The sequence below is a fragment of the Varroa destructor genome, unplaced genomic scaffold (assembly GCF_002443255.2).
Source record: "Varroa destructor unplaced genomic scaffold, Vdes_3.0 BEIS01000002.1, whole genome shotgun sequence".
Taxonomy (NCBI): domain Eukaryota; kingdom Metazoa; phylum Arthropoda; class Arachnida; order Mesostigmata; family Varroidae; genus Varroa; species Varroa destructor.
Genome location: NW_019211455.1, coordinates 33,698,798 through 33,720,317, shown reverse-complemented (window position 1 = coordinate 33,720,317; position 21,520 = coordinate 33,698,798). Strand labels below are relative to the sequence as shown.

The 21,520-nt window shown below is 41.4% G+C and overlaps 1 protein-coding gene across 5 annotated transcripts in view; it reads left to right on the top strand.

Moving 5' to 3' along the window:
• Positions 1-21,520, top strand: part of LOC111245979 (glutamate-gated chloride channel-like) — a 74,876-nt gene that overhangs the window by 4,758 nt on the left and 48,598 nt on the right. The window lies entirely within an intron of this gene.

The window sequence follows — 21,520 nt, the reverse complement described above, 5'->3', positions numbered from 1 at the left end:
ATACACAGCGGCAGATCTCTTGTACACCTATCCGGGTAGTGCCGGCCAATGTTGTAACGCCTTCCTAACGCTACTTTAGTAACCCCCGTGGCTACGTACCATTAATGAATGAAGGTATACTTGTACATGTCCGTCGGGTTTACCATGCAGAAAGGGCTAACCGTACAGATTTAGCTACCGTGCCCGATCCGCCATTATACCTAAGCGATTTTCTTTAATCGTTTAAGTTCTTAATACAAGCTTACCTGGCAATAATATTAGACTAATAAGGGCTTTTTTGCATTTTTTGTCCGTTATATACACATGTCTATATTAAAACTGAAGTCCAAGTCTAGCGTATATTTTCAGAGGTCCCAAGCCATCAAAAAGCACAAAAGGCAATATAGTTTCGACAACACTTTCTTCAGTGCACCTCGTAATTCATACTGATAGTGCTAAGGGCCGTTCAGCGAAGGTAATATTTGCGGAACTTCACTATCGATCAACTTAGCACTCATTTTGAAGGTGTCACCTGGAATCTAATACCAAAGGTGATTGTTCTTCGAAAATCCAAATGACCCACAGCTCCGCCATATCAATGAACATTGTCAGAGTGTATACAACAATCACTAAATACATCATTAAAATACATCAAAATTTATGAAAGGCTCTGTCAAATATTTCTACCTCTTGGGCACTAATGAGCTATGAGCTATAGTACGAGTAAAAAATTTGCGTCATAGTTCGCACAGTGGTCGAAGAGCAGGCAAATGGAACGTCTCGTAAACCGATCACGTAAACACTCACCATCTCCATGTATATATACATGTGACGCCATTAAGCTGATTATGTGTCACTAAACACGTGAAAGTGAAGAAACTTCAATGTGGGGCTTCCTAGGCGTTCAGATGAGAGATGTGAGTCTACAAAAGTTTAAGCCCTTTCATAGGCATAGAGTTTTTGACTCATACCATTCTGTTGGTATGTATTAGTGATAAAGACTCGTCCCAGGGCACCATGTTGTGTGAACACGCATCTGGTATATAACGAATAGATGGTTCTTTACTCAAACTTAGAAGCGGCCCATCAATGACCAGTCATCAGGTCGTGGCTCAACGATAACGATCACGCTAAACTGAACCCATTATGCAACGTTGCCATCGTATCAATACTCCTCCCACATTCAATATATGCACAGCATTATGGTCGTATATTACGGATTTTAGATATTGACGGTTCCCATTCAAGCCAACTCAGGTCGAACGCCTACGTATATGCTAGTCTAATGTATGTTGGTGTATGCCAGAGCTTTGGCTCGTCGTTTTGCAACAGTAAAGTGCTGAATATACAGACAGGCTGAAATTCCCATAGCTCTAATGTTAATTGGGTCAGCAAGTTAAAGAAGCCAACCGTTAAGCAGCTATACTATAGCATATAGCCGTACTATAATATCGTATGTAATCATTATATACTCGTATAGCCGTGGTGCTGATAATAATGGTTTTAAATAAATAGCTTACCCAAAAAGGATGGTTACTCGAAACGGCCAGTAAGGAAAAGTCCTGAAAATACGAAATGGCCTAGTAGTTCGACGGCTTGTATAGTTTTTCCTGAAGAGCTTCTGTTAAGACGAAAAGTTCTACAGAGAAATTTAACTGTAGAGCATTGTTTTTGTGTCAGGATTGGGCATGGGTTATATAAGGGGGCATATGCTGTATAAGAATGTTGCGTCTCGGATAAGAATCGATTTCGTAACTCCTATCAGCACGCCCCATACTAAGTGTTTGTGTACGAGATAGTAGACGTCGACTTGTTTCGCAACAAGAACGGAGCTTCAATCAATATTCCATTGCGTTTTTGAATTGCTCTAGAAAATATCTACCAAGTGGTGCGAACAGCGATCTTATGCTACCATAAAACGGCGCAGACGGAAACGTCTACATTAGTAGAAGCGGCAGTGATCCGATTCAACGTCTTTAGGAATACGAACAAGTCTGTGGGTCTGACAAGAGGTTTGCAAGTGACTGCCAATTGCTATATTAGGTTACTAGCCGGCTAATTAATTTTAAACACGCTCGTCTTTCCTTCAGTCCTTTCTTGTTTCCTCGGCCATTCAGCACTTTTTCTTCAGTTCCCTGTAACGGCTTGGCGGTCACGACGTTTGAGCCACAGGGAAAGGGGCCGCGCTCCTCCAGATGGGAGTACTGCTGCTTGTTTTGCTTTGCCAGCGCTCGCCACGTGATTGCGCGCATGGTGGTCGTTTTAGAAAGGAACCTTTGTCCTCTGTCCAAATCCACTCGGATTCGGCCGTCGCTCTTTTGGGTCCAGGCGAATGCTGGGCTGGCAGTTCCAAGGCGGCTGTTATGGCTGAGACAACGGTACTGGATCTACCGCCATGGCGACAGCTATCGCGCGATCGCAGTTATAGTCACGCTTGGTCCACGCGAGCCTTCTTCGACCATTAGTCCTGTACCCCAATCTAATGTCGGCAAGTTCAAATATGCTACTGCCTTCTTCTAAATGCTGCTTGCATTCATGGCTCTATTAGTGCACGTAAGACCATAAAGTTGTCACCAGTGTCGTCTGTGTTCTCCACCGCGTATTTCTCCATTTCTTTTTCATCCCGTCGCCTAGTTCTAATTCCCTCCCTATACTTTGAAGCACACAAACGAAGTTGCTTCCACCAGAAGTTGCCCATCATACAGAAGCCCGGAGTCAGCACCACTCCTTTTGGCTGTCAGGAGCCTTGCAAATACAAGGGTGTACGAAGCTATAGAAAAGGTAAAATAGAAGAGCTATGGAGCCGCTCCGAATGATAGCGATAACAACAGCGAATATTTTGCAAAAGAACCTGCGCGAGCGGAGACTCTGTCCTAATAGCTGACGTCAGACTCGTTTAAATCATCGAGCTCATTAGGCGTTAAGTTAGGATAGCCATTATGAAAGACTAAAATCAGTTCTAATTTGATTGGAGAGAAAAAAAACAAATGAAATAAGGTTATAAGTTGAGGTATAAAGAGTTACCTGGCGAAATGACTTGGTCGAAGAGGCGGAAGACTGTACGCGTTTTGTTGATGCTTCAAATCCACAACCTTTTTAATAGCTGTGTGCCTCTTAAATAGGTTTATGGCTAACATAAAAGGATATCACCCAAAACGTTTATATATAAGATGCTTATACTATACCGCCTGTTTCATATACAAAGCTCAGGCTTGCCGAACGCTTCTTAATTAGTCTACTTATCCCCTAGTGTCAACTAGATATGATGTTTTCTGTCAGGATAGGGTCCTTAGTGGCAAAATTTCGAGGCCAAACATGCCAATCGAGTCATAATATCTTGGCTCATATTCGCTGGCTGTTATCATAATAATGAGCATATATGTAGTACAAGCAATATATCTGCAACTTGTACGACACTAAGTAGTCTAGAATCGGCAACTACCTTTCCGTCCATGCTAAGCGTTCTGTGGGACTTGTGAGCTTTCTCGTGAACAGATACAGCAAAACTTTTTAGACTCAGAACATAATAAAAGTCATATTTTTCATTCAAAAGAGTTTTCCGGTTATGCGAATAAAAATGGTTTCGGTTTTTAATAGATAGGTTCCTTAAGACACGACAATTTGCCGGTACTGGATAATAGGCATAAATCAAAGATACTTAGTTTTTTTTTTTGTGAAAGAACCAGATGAACTGCGATTGGTCAATGGTACCTTCCCTTCAAATGTAACACTTGACGATCTACATATTTGTTGAAGAAGCTTGCCATTGCTGTAAGTTACGGATCGATTTAATCTATGTGGATTGAAACTCCTAAGTTGAATCTCACCATGCGTGTCGATTCCACAACGAAGACATAAAAAGCGGTCGTGAGAGGAAAAATAACGTTTTCTTTCAGGACAAGTTTCAGATGGGGCCGTTACGTTAGGCGAGTGAAATTTGGCTTATTAACAGAGCGACAGGAAGCGTTCGAGATCCCAAAAATAAAAGCTGCCATCGAAGATGCCATATGCACTAAGGGTGCTAAAGGTTCAGTGCCTGTTTACGTGTGCAGAAAAATATGTACACTATTTAGCACCCGTTCTAAACTAGGCGTGCATTTTTTGACGCGACGAACTTTTGTGCGATCAAAATTCGTCAACAATCACCGCCTTTCCTTTGACTACACAAAATATCCTGCGTTGCGCAATTAAAGGAACAGAAACGTTTATTGCACGCGTAAATTACTGTCCAAATACATGGCATTCATTGCGGACTCAATGGGTCTGGCAGCTACAGAGGTTCTGCCCAACAATCTAAGGGGCGGACGTGGTTGTGCACGAACCTTATCTTACATCCGCAGTTCTCCTAGCGGGCTGCTTTCTATGGGCTACTTTCTATAAAAGAGACTGGCCGATCCCGTTTAGTGCCGCATGCGCTGCCCCCTGCAACTATCAAAGCTACAACTGCTATCCGTCTTTCCCAGTAGTGTATTATTTCTCACAAGCCCACACCGCTTACGAAGAAGTAACTCGATAACGGCAAATGTAATGTTTTTCAGCGAATTTAACGATATCATACGTTCTATGCCCTCTCAAAGCGCGCCATCCTGCATGGCGCTTAATATCGAAACTTTATAGTAGCGCGGCATTTGCTATAGATGGGGTTATTGTTCTGCCTTGGTTCGTGGGCTCTTTCCTACTAAGCATATATAATACTTCGAGTTAGAAATTGCTCGCTATTTAAGGCTATTAGATATTATTTTAGACCGTTTGCGGTCAAATCTTAAATTACTGGATCTGTGATTATTTGCTTTGCTAAAAATAACCCCTATTTAAGATAGCCAACTTGAATTATTGATTCGCAACAAACGCTACGATTACGGTATTATTATTATCTTCAAAATGATCTGACGAAACCACTTAGGCGTAACGTCTCGTGGCTGATCGATATCACACGGTACCCTACAGTGGTAAGAGTGGTATACAAGTGTGTATCTACACTCGTATGTATACAGTTGACCGTAACCTTTCAGCTAGGATGCTAGCAGACCAATCAACAGCCTCAGTCACGAGCATCTAGCGAAAAAGAAAAAGATTGGTACATGTGTGTCCTCTCCAGTGTGTCTGTAAGCAAGAAAGGGCTGGGAGACTGTCGAGCGATAAGCACCGCAGCGTATGCGGGTAGTGATGATGAGATGCTATAGCTTGGATCGACATTTGTTTTTCGTGAGGGCTTATTGCCGATATGAGGAGCCGTCCTCAGTAGCAGCCTGCAGGAGAAGTGCAAAGAGTGTTTTCAATTGATGGTAATTATGATGCTCGTACAAACTGTCAGCACGGAATGCAATTAATATGCTTGAAGCCTTTTTCCAAATCGGCTAACCTCGGTGCGCAGCGGTGACCTCGAGAGGCCACGCATGATTCATCTCGGCTTTTTTCCTGTGAAACCATATGAAACACTGAGTCGAAACAAATATAAGAGATACAGTATTTGTAAAGCGATTGCTGAAAACGGCTATAAACTTTGAGAGTTATGGTCCAAAACTATAATTATATGAATCACTGTTGAAAGATACTTGTTTCAGATAAGCAGGCACATTTATTATTCATCTATTACCTTATCACAACTCTCAGCTATCATAACAAATTTAAAATGTAATGAGCTTTATTTTGAATATGGTTGTCTTTGTTCAGCAACGGTGGCTGCTTAGATGTCTGTGCGCCAGTCTTGATACGATTTCCCATGATGTATGGTGAAGTTTTGGCGCATGCCAGACGGGTTCACCCCGGCGAATAGATTGTTGCCGACAGCCGCCAGCAGCAACATGCTTTAAAATGAAGACGCTGACTTCGCTAAAGCTCTCTTTTTTGCTCATCCTTACACACTTATCCTATAGAAGACTTATGTGAGCCCTAAAACGAACCAACTTACACATTCGGCTTAAGTCGAAAGCGTTTCGTACTTAGGTTAGAAGAAAAGGGATCTCCCAGCCGAAGTGCGTAGTTGCAGGAAGGTACTTCTGTTGACGTTTATCTTCCGGTTGCCATTTAGATTGTAGCCATGTAATAGTTTTCCATTTTCCCGCCGATTGAGCCAGTCACGACCGAGCGAACGAATCCACGCAGGTCCTACAAGTTCCTGCCGTAAAGAGGAGGAAATGTGCTCACCAAGTAATGGCCTTCTCGTGAAGGATTGTCGTAGTAAAAAGCAACAATGCACGATCGTCGTGAAGAGACAAAAACGGTTAGCCTTTATTCGAGATAGCTGCCCTGATCGGTATCGTTCGTACCTCCGAACACCACCGATACTCTTTACTAAATGAATCTACTGTTTACTTTTATGGAAATGTTATTCTGTATTGTAACGGTGTTCTCAAAGCAGGCAAACGTCCCTTTGTGTTTACACTACATATACAGTAAAACGTGTGTATTTCGTTAGCTGTCAGCTAGGGGCTCACAAACGAATCTGGGACCATTTTTCTCTGTTACTTGCTACGTCTAAAGCCAAACAGTCGAGTGGCACGAAGAGTCCTATTTTTGCAACAAAAAAAAAAAAACATTCCTTTGTGTTCGGCGTCCTTTATGGTTGTCTCTCACTCAGCACAATTATTGCTTAGCTTTGTAGTATCCTTGTCTAGTGTGAAATCATTAATAATTTAAAGTTGCTTTATGTATGTTTCAGAAATGGCAATTTGATTATAATCCACAGGACGATTAAGGCTTTAAATTATATAAAAGCTATCTGAATCCAAAGTTGGTCATCTTTGAATGCTGGTAAAGATGGCGAATACAGAGATAGAATGGTTCCGCAATTTAGTTTATTTGCAGGAAACACATAGGGTTATCATTACCGCAGATCACTGCGGTGTAAGTGTCCGTCAATTAAACCGTGAATAACGTTGACGCCATATTAAAATACGATGCACCGCTGACAGGAGTAATAGGACATCTATTTCGATATCCCGCTAAGCGTATTACATTTGCGCTTTGTATTCCCGCGCATTCAAGATGATCGCTTATCAAATATACGTGTTAGCATGCGTTGTATTTGACAGATTTGGCGTCACCTATTGGCGTCTATATATTAAAATGGAGTCGCTTGTTGTTATAACTTGATATTAGCTTTGGCAGTATCTTGGCTAATAATACCTCGTTTATATTTCTATTTACGGCTTTCATACTCTTACGAAGATTCAAGGCCTTTTTCTCACCTAATCATTTTACGGATAGCACTACAATGTTAGGGGAAGATACAGACATTTTAGGACAAAGCATAAAACTCAGCAGTCACCACCCGATATGAGACCGGACGGACTACTTTGCATTGAACTTCTCCTACGACCCACGACAGTGGAACTGACGCGGGTCAGGCGGCTGAGTTCGGCCCCATACCTCGCAACAAATACATTCGCATGTTGCTCTACATGTGGGCCATATTTGGCCGACAATAGGGGCCCAATCTGCCAACACATACATAGTGCTATTAGTTGCAGCTTTATGCGGAAATAAAAAACCATTGATATCATAGATGTATACAGTTTAACCTATGCAACAAACATGTGTGTACGAATGCCAGTTTTGTCCGTCTATTGCTACTTCACGACTAGTTCTGAAGTTTAGAATGTCCGATATGTTTCCACTTAGCTTTAGCTTACGGCACTTACTATTAACACTTTTACTATCGCTTTCTCGTTCCTCTATAATCAGATTTAATCTCACCTTAAAATAGTATTCCATACTGGATACCTAACCACTTTGGATATTCTACAGGCCTTTATAAAGTTAGATGTCCCTTGTGTTACTAAACGACTCTATCTGTTACGGTTCGTACGAAAAGATATGGCACAGACCTATGGACCAGCTGATTACTCAATTGAAATTTAATTTGTTTGCTTTCTATGGCACACAACCCAAATCGCGAAAGGGTAGAAAAATCAACTGAGAAACATTCAAGAAAAATAATATTAAGCCTGTACAGCACTGCGCCAACACAGGACGATATGGTTCAATATGTTTAGCGCCTTGAGACATCAAAGGCCTGGACACACTAACCAATAAATGGACTGCTTCACGTTTCGACCTGATGAGATGAAGATCATAAATCATCACAATTGCCGAAGAACGACACACTTCACAAACATGGCGCAAAACATTTTATATAAAAGATCATTTTGGAGAACTGAAAAAAGGCGTTAGAATCGATCATGCTGCTCAACAGGGATTTTATCCAGGACCATATGTGCAGTTTTTAAAAATCCTGTAACCTAGTTTCGTGTGAGATTGCAAATTCAAGTAGTCCGTTCGGTTTAAATCATTTAGAGCTTTACTAGTGATTCAGTAATCCGTAAAGCACCTACTTCGCGATTTCCGATAACTTCCATAAACATAATCCTCTTATTCTTAAACTCAGAGTAATTTTTTTTCGTTGCTATTTTGTCAGGGTATTCTCTTGCCCTAAACAGATATACTTGCGCTACAGCTGGCACGATGATTTCTATTCATCGCACCGCCGCAACGTAAACCTCTTAATTTCTTTCAATCAATTTCCTTACTTTTTTCCCCTAAGGACTGTGTACTAAGCTAAGGAAAGATATAAAGTACTAGTCTGCTTCAGGTATGTTTGCACGAGATGCAATATATAGGTGGGGTCATTGTGTCATGCTAGAATCGATTGATAGACGAATACTTTTAACTTTTTTTAATAACTTTAAATAACGTGCAGTCATATTTTTTTGTCACTTCAGTTGTTTGTTGTGTGTAATTATTGCTTATTCGATGACTTGAGGATTTTAGGAGCCCAATGTCTTCGCATAATGAATAACCGAACCAGTTAGTTTTCATTGTGCTAGAAGTACAGCAGATCTGGACCGCTTTTGAAATAAATTCGGCGAATTGGGCCGTTGTGGATTTTTGCGGTAGCAACATGTCGAAATTGATGACGTTTCTTCGCATGTTTCCGCGATGGTGTGACTATGAGGTATCTGCTGATAAGCTAGAGGGTCACAGACGTGGTGTAGGCTCGAATATAGGTAAATTAATTTCAATTAATATTAACAAAGCTCAATTCTTTTTCTAAATACAACTATCCTAGAAACAGATAGTTTGTCCCCCCGGGATTCTAAATATAAGAGACGTGATTCCTCTTATATTTAGGATAGAAATTATACGCCGATGATCTTAAATTACGCGGCTCCCATGATACTGCTAAGGAACAGCTCACTTTGCAAGCGGCAGGTATCTGGCCTTTAGTCCTTAGTTAACAAGCTAAACGAATTCGATTAGGTAAGTTAATTAGCGACAAGACAGGCATGAGGCAAGGGCTGCCAGTGCTCTTAGTACTTACTAAATTTCGTTTATTAGCGGTGTCTTATTGTTACTGAACATTAATAAGTTATTGAAAATTTTTACATTTCTACAAAGCTCCAGACAGCCAGGTATATCGTTTGTATAGCTCATTAAATAGGTAATCTTTAGGAATAGGAGCCTAAACTTAACTTTTACACGTATATCTAAGATAAAGAAATGAGTGCGTCATAGAAAACAAATCGTCTACGCGGTACTTAGTATGCTTTTTCGAAAGATGTAGCTTTGTGTATACTAGGTGCTATTAATATCACACTAATTCGGATTGCCCAGATTATTCCATAGCTACTATTATTATATGGAAAGTGTTCGTGCCTCGCTTGCACGGCAAGGTTGTCGGTAGCCAAACGTTTTCTCCAGTTGGTGATCTGGCCTATTTCGGCGACGTCGTTGTGCTCTCCAATCGTCTGGGTGGCCCGTTAGCTAGCTCTGCAAAACTAGTTCATCTGTCAGACTGACATTTTGAGTGAGTAGGATTCTACTGGACTCGGCTTCGTCCAACTTTAGAGGCGATAGGAACAAGAACATCAGCCAATAGGTGCATGCAATGATGGAAGCCTAGCGTGAGTGGGTTACTTCGTTCCTTGACCTCATGGGCCAGTTACCACACTATCACTAACTGACTTAAGTCAGTTCTACGTTCCTATGTTTAACTGCTGTATCCGGACAAAAATTATCAAAGGGCGAAGAAAAAGACAATCATGATCGTATGGTAAACCATTATGTATGCCGGCTAGCGACCCTTTCATTCTGTTCCAGCTGGCGGAGTGCGCATGGAAAGCCTAGTCTAAAAAGCTTATACTAGACTGTATCACCGCTGTCAGTCGTCCGCTGCCCCACTTCGTCAAAGTGTGCTGGTTGCGAGTGCTGCCCTCACACATAGTACGAGAACTAGGGACAGCACTCAGACCAACCTCTTGTCACTGAACCGAACAAATGCTTAAAACGACTGGCTGGTCGGCCACAAGCCCAGAATACGACCGCCATTACTACTGTGGTGAATGTGAATCTCTCCAGATCTCAGAATGGGCGCTCGCCAGAGGCCTGGCTGAGAGAAGAAGAAGGCGCTCTATAGGCCTGTTAATGAATCAAATTTTAGGGTAGGGGGAACTAAAGAGTTTTGGAGAAGGGAACATAGCGGCTTAATCGAGGCACATCAGTGACGTAAGTAGTCGAACCGGATCGACGGTCGGTTGAACGGTCGAATTGAGTCGTCTACTTTTTAGTTTACTATCTAACGAAGCCATGTTCCAAGCTCGACAACTGCTATACCGGCTTTGCTCTTTGCTTAGTCGGTACGTTTTGATATCTGTTAGACGGGTGGAAATGGAACTCATGAGCTTAGTAATCGATAGAAGTATAGAAATACCAATTTTAACTATAATTGAGTGAAAATGTAGTGATTGCAAGACGGATTAAATAAACAACGGTCCGCGACACTTTTTGACTTCAAATATTAACTGCACTTAAATCATAACTTGTTTAATTGGCAGTTTTATAATATTCCACAAGCAAAAAAAAATACTCCTACAGTGACTTTCCCATACGTTATATTAGAACAAGCATTTCTTTTGCTGGCCCTCTTTGCTTAGAGGTAACGTGCTATTATTGACTAATCGGGCACACCCAAACCAAATAATCTATGAATAAAAAAGATCTGAACTTTGCAAGCCGAACCAAAGTTCGCCTGATAGAATTAGACCTATTTCCAGTTACCCAGTGCCAGTTATTAAAATCAATAGTACCTACCCTATTGAGCTTCATTAGGATCTAACCCGTTGATGCAGAGAATCATATGATTCGCAATGCTCTTAATTGCTTGGGGCGTTCACGACAATCTTCAACTACATACTGAATTCATTATCCGCCAAAGCGTCCTCGTATATAGGTAAGTGTGCATGAGCAGGTTTATAGAAACAAATTTCTACAAGCCATCAGAAAGGGCGCTATTTTTATGAGATATTGCTGTGGTGCAACCAAACCTAACTTAATCAGTCTCCTTTTCGGCCGTCTAAGCGTTGTCACCGGCCCTGCCCTGTCCTGTGCCTCTCTTCCCACAGATCTAATAGTGCTAGTCAACTGTTTCCTGGCAAACTATCTACGGTAGCAGCAGCAGCCTTATCGTATAGATCGATAAAGGGTCTGTTCTCGTTCCTGATTGCTCTTGGCAAATCTCTGTATAACCACGTTTTTCACCATTTATAGCTTTTAGGAGAATGGTTGACGGATCAGTGATTGATATTTGAACAAATGAATACATAAGGACGTCAGCCAGTCTTCTCCATTAAAAGCTTCTACAGTAGAAATTACAGAGATTAGGCTTGGGTTAAAACAAATTTGCGAAGTACGGAAAACTTTTTTTTGTTTCGCTGACATTTTATGTTTCATATTTTCTATTCTAATGCCACGGAAGGGTGCAAAGTCTATACAAAACGACGAAAAATTACAACAGATCCCTGTTCTCTACATAGTAGAAAAGAAAATACTTTGGTCTGCGCTTACAGTCCCCACATATTTGTCTCCACTAATATTCATTTTTTTTTTATGTCAGCTGAACCGTTACGTACTGACTCCCACATTTGCTAGAACGTTTTATTTGCGACGCCTAACTTGTCTCGCAAATCAATAGCTGTCCGTATGGAGCTCTGATCAAGTACGGCCTATTCTAGTACAACGTTCCACAACCCTGTATACGGCGACGGCTATATGCCTATTTCCGCCAATTTTCAACTGCATTAGCCGTTTGGTTGTAGCCATTTGCAGTATAAAACTTCCTACCGAAGACAAAATGCCCTCAGCTTAATTAAGTTAAAAAAGATGCCCCAAGAGAGAAGCTTTCGGCGTGTGTTCAACGTTTTTAGTATTGCGTTATTGTGCACGAGTCACTACTTCCAAGCACCTTCTCGACTGCGTAATTATATAACGCTGCTTAATAAGTAAATAGGGATAAATCGATTCCATTGTACATGGAATAACTGCTTTCTTTTAAATGCAGCAGCTCTGACGACGCTCTACATGCTGTGGATTTTGAAACGTGGCTTAACAATATTTGTTTGTATATCTGTTTATTATAATCAGCTATCTATGGACCAGAAATTACCACATATTAATTTGTCTTCCGCAGCGCATATTATCTTCATAAAACCATTATTTCTCACCTTCCCTGATTGTTCTTTCTATTAATCCTTCTTCCTTACTGTGCTTACTAGCTGAACCACATTGCATTTGACATTTGCTTTGTATTTAACTTGAATTTTAATTTTTCAGACCAGTTTTCATTAATACTCTAGTTTTTTTTATCTTCACCTTTTCTAGTTCTAGTGATTGATTTTACTTTACATAGTTCACGTAATGTCTTAATTAAGGTCTTCCCCCTTTCAGTATGCTTTTGAATACATATATTGCATATAATCATACGCCATTAGTGCTAACAATTCGAATAATTATAGTACAAACGAGTTTATATATATATATATATATATATATATATATATATATATATATATATATATATACAACAAAGACAAGCTAGACGTCGATATAACAGATAGGCGACACGTTAGGAACCAAATCTGAGCGTAAGTATCCGCTTGGCCGTCGAGTTTTCTTGTGCTTGGTAGGCTGCCTGAAACGCACTGTTTTGCGAAGTAGTAGGTCGAGTAAACTGATTGCATTATCCTGGGCGGGCTGCTGTAGCATTGCTTGCAAGACACACCTCTCCCTTCCACAGTCGCCTTCACCTTTTACTATCTCTGTCTGTTTGAAGGCCTCTGAACGTTACAAGCGGGCTACAGACGCCGGCACCCAATCAGTGTCGCGCAGCATAGCCTTCGGGTTTCGACCCAGATCAACATAGGTGGCCGTGGTCCTTAGTCGGGCTTTGCAACCTTCAACGGTACTTGTCCCTGTCGACGCCGCTGCTTTCACCTTTTGCAGAGTTCGACTGACTGCTAAGTTAAACCAAACCAACCCCTCTTATTCGTTTGGGCAATAGCAGCACTTCTAACCATAGCAGGAACAACAACTAGTGAGTCAACAAACTCGACTAAAATAGCAACCGAGGCCTTTGTTCAGGTTCAGAGCATTTCTCGGTCACTGAGCTGCCTATCTGTCGTCACCTGAGTAAGAAACGTACCTTTTAGACCAAGAATGTAGAATAGATTTTTTTTGCAACTGAAAAAGAGCTTCAAAGCTATGAGAGACTTATGTAGCTATTTGACGTCCTGGTGTGATGAAATCTGACTAGAACAGCGGGTCTTTGACACTTGCTATTTTAACGTGGTCTATTTTTGACCTTCCTTTTAATCTGTGGCAGTGTGATCAAGTGCCATTCCAAGACAACCTCGATAATTTTGAATGCCAGATTCAGCCTCTTTGTATCAGTTCGCCTTTGCGTTTGCGAAGCGGTTAGGGAAAACCGCTGCGAAGGTAATTATATTTTGCGCTTCACAATTTAAGACATGTCCGATATGGCAAAGTTGACAGAGGTATAATGACTCGTTCTGCAATGGACTTGAGGGCTTTGCACTAGGCTGCCTACATCCCCTTTGACGGGATGCAGCGGCGCGTGTTGCCGTAGCTCATCAGACTAAGCAATGGCGTTCCACGTTTACGGTTAAATGCAGACAACGAGCTATTTGTCAGAAAACGCAACGCAAGCCTTGCCAATGCATATATGTGTTAGATAGTAGCACTAAAACATCTGTAATAGAACATCCGAATCAGCTAGTGGCGGTGGTTGCTATCTCTGTTGCACGCTATACGCGACCCAACTATTTACTGTGCTACACAATTTTTCTGGATGCAGAAAGTTATTTTTTTCCTATACATGATATACGTGTCATACTAGTTCTGTTGACAAATGGCGCGGGCTAGGTAACAGGAACGAGTGCTCCGCCTAGTGCCTGGGCAACGAGCTCTATGTACACCTAGCAATTCGGCGAGAAGAAAAGACGACAAGCAGCGACTTATTTCGGCCATCGAAGTGGCGGAGGGGGTGGGCCGATAATATTCCTGATGCATACTAGGACATACTAAGACTAGCATTAAGGGCAACTTGGTCCGATAAAAAAAGACCTTTTTTGATGGGATCAAAACGTTCACTCTGCCCACACCTTAATACATTCTTAGATAAACACAGGTGGTTCGATGGCTATAGCTGCTGAGCCATACTGTCGTTATTCTACTCTTTACCCTCTTTTGAGTACTTCTTTTTGATTTTGGGCACCAATATCCCTTGGGCCTCGCGTCATCGTTTAGCTCAGTAGTAGCCGATAAAATGCAGAAGACTGGAGTAAAAATCTCTTAGCGATGTTCACTTGGGCCGATTTTCAAGTCTTACGTCCGATACGGCCGTTAGGAATTAGACCATGCGCTTGGTTACTTCTACATAATAGGATTTTATAGTTAAGCCCTGTATGCCGTGCAAGTGAGTAGTGACCAGCGTCAAAATACTCGTTTTAGTACCCCTAACAAGGTTTTGTTGATTTGTCATCAGCCGCAAAAGGCGATTACTTATCAACATTATAAACGCTATAAATGCATAACTCTGAGTCGGGTTATTAATGCACACATAAAGAGACGCGCGCCGTGTTTCCTTGTGTGTATCACAGAAAAGATGCGCACATCTATGCAACGTACATGTATAGTGTACAACGATTTTCCTTCACTCAAAGTAGAGCAAAAGTGTATATCTGTACATATATATTTGTGCGTGTGCGAGCGATCCTCCCTGAGTATCCATCGGACGGATGACAAACGGAAATGTGTGGCGGGCGTACCAAATCAGCGCGTTAGCAATGATTTATTAATGGCCTAGTGAGTATTTATGGACGAAAATATAACTGTTTTCCAGAAACAAAGTTTATTAGATAGGCAAACAGTACAACAGATACCAAAATGAGAGAAAAAAAGGCGGCAGATCAGTTGAGAACGTCATTTTGGTATATAAAAGCGCAAACAAATATGCGACCTTTCTCTGGAGCACTAACGAACCTTATGGTGACTTTTTTAAAAGCAGTAATCACTTCGCATTGAGCAACAGTCGAACAGCTGTAGGGAAAATGTGTTTATTCAAGCGACTTTTTCTTTACCGCTATTGGTGAAAAGAGTAATATGACTTAAACAACTGTATGAAGGTACGTTTTAGACAATGTGTTGCTCGGTGTAATTTTTTTCATTTATGTGTTATGTACAAAGCATCAGCCTTTGTGGGCTGTGTGTGAATGTAGTCACAGAAGTAACAATGATGATCCGATAGCATTTGTATGCTTACCTTATAATTTGTTTTATTATTTATATTTTATACAAGAAGCGACTGTTTTGAAGCAACTCTAGCTTTTCGTTTGCTAGTTGCTGTTGATAGCCTTCTATTTTTTCATATGCATTATTACTAGTCGTTCCCGATGGATGCGGTACTTTGATCTATTGGAAATTCAATTAGGTAGCCAACATTTCTATAAAACAAGCAGAATCAGACTCGAGTTGTATCAGGCTGAATTTTTTCGACATCGCATGCTTCGGCATCATAAAATTTGTTGCATGACTTTGCATTTACCTCACCCATATGAAAGGTCCTAAGCGCCTATATAAACCCCCGGGTACATTTAACTCCGCAATCGATGCAGGATGGATTGATAAGCAAGGACGTACTAGACATAGGATTACAGGAACCGTGCTAAAAATCCTTGTTTTTGTTACTAGAAGCTTCTGCGTTTTCGGCTTTCGCTTACATTCGACATAGCACCACCAGCAAGATCCGGCACCACGCCGCTTTCACAACGAGCTATGAGATAGACACGCCTCTCCGAATCTGCTTTGGCCAAGTGATACGTTGCCTTTCCCTTTGCGATAGCTTCCATTGTCATTGTGGATAGAAACATGCGTCAATGCGTGTAAAGATTACCGACGAATGTTTTTTCGATTATTCTCACTTAAGAACATACGTTCAGTGCTACAAATAGTTGTTTGTTAAGTAGACTTAAATCATCGAGGTACCAAACACTTACGAGGATTATACTCATTTCATTGGCGTAGGAAATCTCACTCATCTTGTCGAAGTAGCACGAAATAATGCAAACGTAAAATTTCATTTAACCTTAGTCCATTTAAGGGTTGCATCTCCTCAAGACTTAGAATCATCGTCCGCTTTGGTTCGACCCAGAGTGGACCTGACGAAGGTTGAAGAGGACTCTTGAGGTCCATATAGGTTGTTCATAACTTGCTGCATTTCCAAATTCAAAGAAGAAGATCTTTCTTTTATAGCAGTAAAGGTCGAAAAAAATGCCTACTAAAAAATCAGGTATTAAGGATGACCGGTATTCACAGCACCTTTCAAGGACGGTAACAAAAAAAGTGCAATGAACGATGAAACTACTTCGCGCTAAAGTTTTGCAATTATCTAGGTTGCTATAGATCTGCGTAAAAATATCGGCGGGATTTAGGCTGATAGTTTCATATCGGGTTAAAGTAATTGTCTTATTTTGCTAAAATTATGTCAATAAAAAATTATCTGTAGATGAGCTACTAGTCCATTTGTACCCTATCGGGTTGCGTGAATGTTTTTTCGGTAGTTGCTGGTGACTTGGGAAGAGTGTAGGTAATCCCATGAAGTTAGCATTATTGACATGTAGGGGAAAAACAAGACAACGCGAGGTGATTCTCTCCCATAGCCGTACAAAATGAATCGTAGATTCGTATAAGACCTTTGAGACGAAAAAGGTCATCTTTATGACGAGTCTGAAGTATTTAAAGATTCAGAGCAGGCGGAAAAAAGATTAATTAGAAGGGAAAGAGTGGGCAGTGGATATTGTAAAACACACATAGTGAACTCGCGGAAGCCTTCTTGTCTCGAGAGCCTCTTGGTTCGTATTTTTTTTTGCAAAATGAGCCCACGCGACGAAAGTGTCCCTGATCTCTACGAGGCCAGAGACCATTCCGCTGCTTCAATTGTATATTTTCATTAATCATTCACTGTATAATTTCGCTGGATTATCATATCCAGCTTCTTTTTGCAGTTTCTACATTATCGCATAATGTAGAAACTACAAATGACTAGAACAATAACTCGTTTTTATTATTAGCGTAAACCTATTTATTTGGGGTCGCGGTGTTTAGTCGGAATATATAGGAATACCAGATTTACTTAAATATCATTACGCTCATAAATCGACCAATACGGATTGTCTCGAAAAACTTCACGCACTTTCTCTCTTTCTTATAATAAAATTATTTTCGCATAGAAAAAAAAACACAACTTGAATTAGATGCCCTGTTTTTTGGTCGAAGGTTACTCGACGGATTATCACTCCGGACCCTGGAGGCGATGATTTGTTGCTAGTTGCTGTGGCATTCGCTGTGCCAATTTAAGAAAATCGTCTCTTCGTTTGTCTTGTGCTTTGACCACTGCATGCTGCTACATCCTCGTCTCAGTCTCGTTGCTTTCCTGTCTTCTCTCCGCCAGCACAGACGTACTGAAGTAAGGAGAGCGGTTTGTTTGCAACAACAATATATTGCCATAGCTGGCTTGATCAGCATCGCATCTCTCCAACTACTGTGATGTTACACGAACCTACTAGGACTAACTAGCAAATCGCGCGGCGGCCGCAGCTGTGTCATTCTGCCACTATGGCAGAGGTGGCGCAGCTAGTGGCCTTGCTTGCCTTGCTGCTACCTGGCTGCCTGGGCAAAAATAACGCATGTCCATCTTCCAACTAATAGAAGACTCCCTCCCAAGATAGCTTTCCCCACTCCACCGCCCTCGAGAACCTCGATGGACTCCGAACGCCGAACCCTGCCGGCTCCTAACCGAGATGGTCCCTTTCCTTATTTCTGACGTCTTCTCCTGCCCCGAGTACAGCCAACACAACCTAGCTAGCGAAACTATCAAGCGGCTTGCCAGAGAAATACTTCCTCATGTGTTTGTTGCTATAACACTAAATGATAGAAAGATGTATGACATTATTGCCACGATACGCAACATAATTAATTATAGAACTATATGTATCAAGTACGCCTAATAGCAATTAAGTGTAACATACAATTGTATTTGTAAGACAAGTTGAATGACTACAAGCGAGACAGAGGTTTTACATGCGAAGTTCCAGTTAACAATTTGCATACGGGAGAGATGATTAGTAACGTTTTTTCTTCTTTACACTTCATGTCTTACATTTCGAAAGAGTACCTAAGTAGCTTGGAATAAACAAAAGGAGCCTGTGTCTCCTTATTCCGTTCTTGCATGTTACTCTATTAGATTTGAGCAGCATAGCAATTGTCCCCGTTTTCCAGGCCTGTGCAGGTTTAATCGAGTCATTGCCTGGCTAGATCGAACCCGGTCGACCTATTTCAGAGCAAGCAGTAATAGCAGCAGCAGCAGCAGCAGCAACGAGTTAATTAGCTTAGCAGAACCTGTGCAGGCTAGCGGCAGCGAGGTGGAGGCCATCTGGGTAGACGGGCTCACATCAGGGAGCCCGGTAGCATGTACTAAGACTTGTGCTGATGAGACCAAACCTGCCGAACCACTCAATGTACTCAATTTCCGTAAGCAGGAGACGCAGGACATTTTGAGGACAAAAAAGGGAGAGAAGCGAACGAAGGTGGCAGTGGTACCATAGATATGTTCGTCGGAAAAAAGGAAGCCCTATATCGTGTCACCCCACCGCGGTTCCTGCTGCTGCTGCTGCCTCAGCTCTCGCTACCGGAACAAACGAGGCCTCCGGTGAAGTGGGAACCACCGCTCTTGGAGCAGGTGCTTGTTCCAAAACCCTGGGCATCACCTCTAGATTCTTCGACCTTTTCTAAGCTGGATTCACCTTCCAAGCAAGCCTGTCGAAAGAAAATTTTTGAATAATATTGGGTACCGCTTTTTAGGAAAGTAAGAAAACATTTCCTTTATTTTGCATTGCCGTAGAAGTGGCTTTAGGTTTATCTATCTGTTTAATCCAGAATCGCAAGTAACATGATTGAGCTTTTGCTGCTAGCAAACAAAGAGTGGCCATAATTCTATGAAATTATATTAAAATAACATTACTTTTAAGTATAATACACAGGAAAAGCTTTTATAACTCAAGCCAATAGATATTGAATTTTATGAGTCTCGAATTATGCCTCTTTGCAAGTCATATCACTAGCAACACAATGTGAAGGCACTGGCAGCCATTTCTGCATCAGCCCTGCGTGCAGATTGATTACCGTGTAATCATCGTTATACACACGCACCCCAATAATTGTTTCATCGTAATTAAGCTGGTTTGCAAAATGTCTAGACAAAGGGGTGCATTTGCCGCAGCTTGAAAACTTTGCGATGAAAAATATTACTTTATATACCCACATATATAAAATAAGACATTCAGTTGTGCTATTATTATGGACTGTTTGCTTGTGCGCTACGCGTAAATGCTGCTATAGCAATATTGGAGCAACCGCTCTGGTCTGAATACGGAAAAATTGTTAGCAAGGGAGGCTTTTTGCAGCCGACCTAGGGCTCGAACACTCTGACGTTCAGAGAGTGGGCCTATAGGAGGCCAGTGCATATATTATAAGTCAGTTTCGCACAGGATGACGACACATACTAGATAAAATCCAGTTCAACAAAAGCTTTTACATTCAAATCCTGTACCACGACAAAACAACTATGTAGTCGTAGCTTGGTGCACCATTCTGTAAAAGTAAGCGCTTGGCCGCAAACACTAGAATGAAATTGCCATTGCACCAGCAGATAACCGCCTGTTCGGGGGCTTCGTGCGAATCGGGTTTATCGATGGAATAACACACTTCTAAATCGTTAACGTGTTCAAAGTACTTGATAGCAAACAGAATCTAATGCTCAAGTTTAAGCAAAACAGGGAAAGCATATGTGCCGTGGAAAACCCAGAATAAACACGAAAAATATTTGAGGCCGTTCTCGACCTTTGGTCAAAGTAATCGATCAGCTAGATGATACGAGGTGACAAGCTTGTTTTGGGGTGTAATTGTGGACACAGATTGCGGCAGACGATTGACCTGATCAAATTGAGTTGAAGAAGGGTTCAGTCCCGAACCAGTTTTAATGATTGAGTATGGGTGGAACAGTGAATAATAAAGCCGTGCGGAGCGAGGTCAAAGGCATGATTTGTCCTGAGATATTAGCACGTGTTGGACTGAAATATTCAGATGCAACTTCCGATACAGCATGGGAATACTAGACGATAGTTTCAAACACTAAATAAAATGTTGTCATTAATAATATTAGTTCCAATACTTTACAGAGCTTTTTAATAAAATAAAACCTAATCCATCTAGTGAAAAAACATATAACCTAAGAGGTTCGAGCCAGAGATTAATAAACGCCTTGTAAACAAAGCTGGCTATATTTCGTTTTGAGCAAATTGACGCTGCTTTATTCGTACGCAAGCTTCAATAGGCTCAATATTGTATATAGAGCGAACTAAATAATTACGAAGAGTGTTACCTCAGTCTTCGTATGTGGGCTCATAGAGTTTGCGTGGCTGACGAAAATGGAATAAGGTTCAGACTATTACAAGCAAATTGAACGGACTTTTGAACCAGTTGGAACTTAGATGATAATCTTTAATGTCCAAGACTATAGAGCCGAAGCTATAAGGCACCCGAGCACCGCAATTAAAATCTGGAGTTTTAAAGCTGAGATAAATCACCCTCGGTATATGGCTATCATTGAACATTGAGCCACCATACTTTATACCAAAAAGACCAAAATCAGTTGTGGTTTATGACACCGCACAAGGACATCCCAGAATAACTTGGAGCGATTTTGGACATTATAGTACGGTCCTTAAACATTAGGTGCGGCGACAATTGCGCAAGTTAAAATTTCACGTTTCCTGACATCGTTTTACAATGTGTGCGAACGGTTTCCGCTATTCGACCTGGCTGCATTGACAGAACAAGCATTAGTAGATACATGATTAGCATTAAGCAGAAAACTCGATCCGTTTTAGTCGCTGGACCGGAACATGAGACCAGACTGCGTCTTATCAGTAAAAAGTGTAACTTTCGGTCCTGCTAATAGTAACGCCTATACACAAACGGCAAGTTCGGTTCGTATCAGCTGTGTTTCTTGCGTTTGATTACGAAACAGTCGAATCCACCGTGCGTTTCCATAAACTAGCGTGCAATTCAATAGGGGCTTGGACAAACGAGGAGATCTAATCGAATCGTTCTTTGGAAAACGACCCAGGTG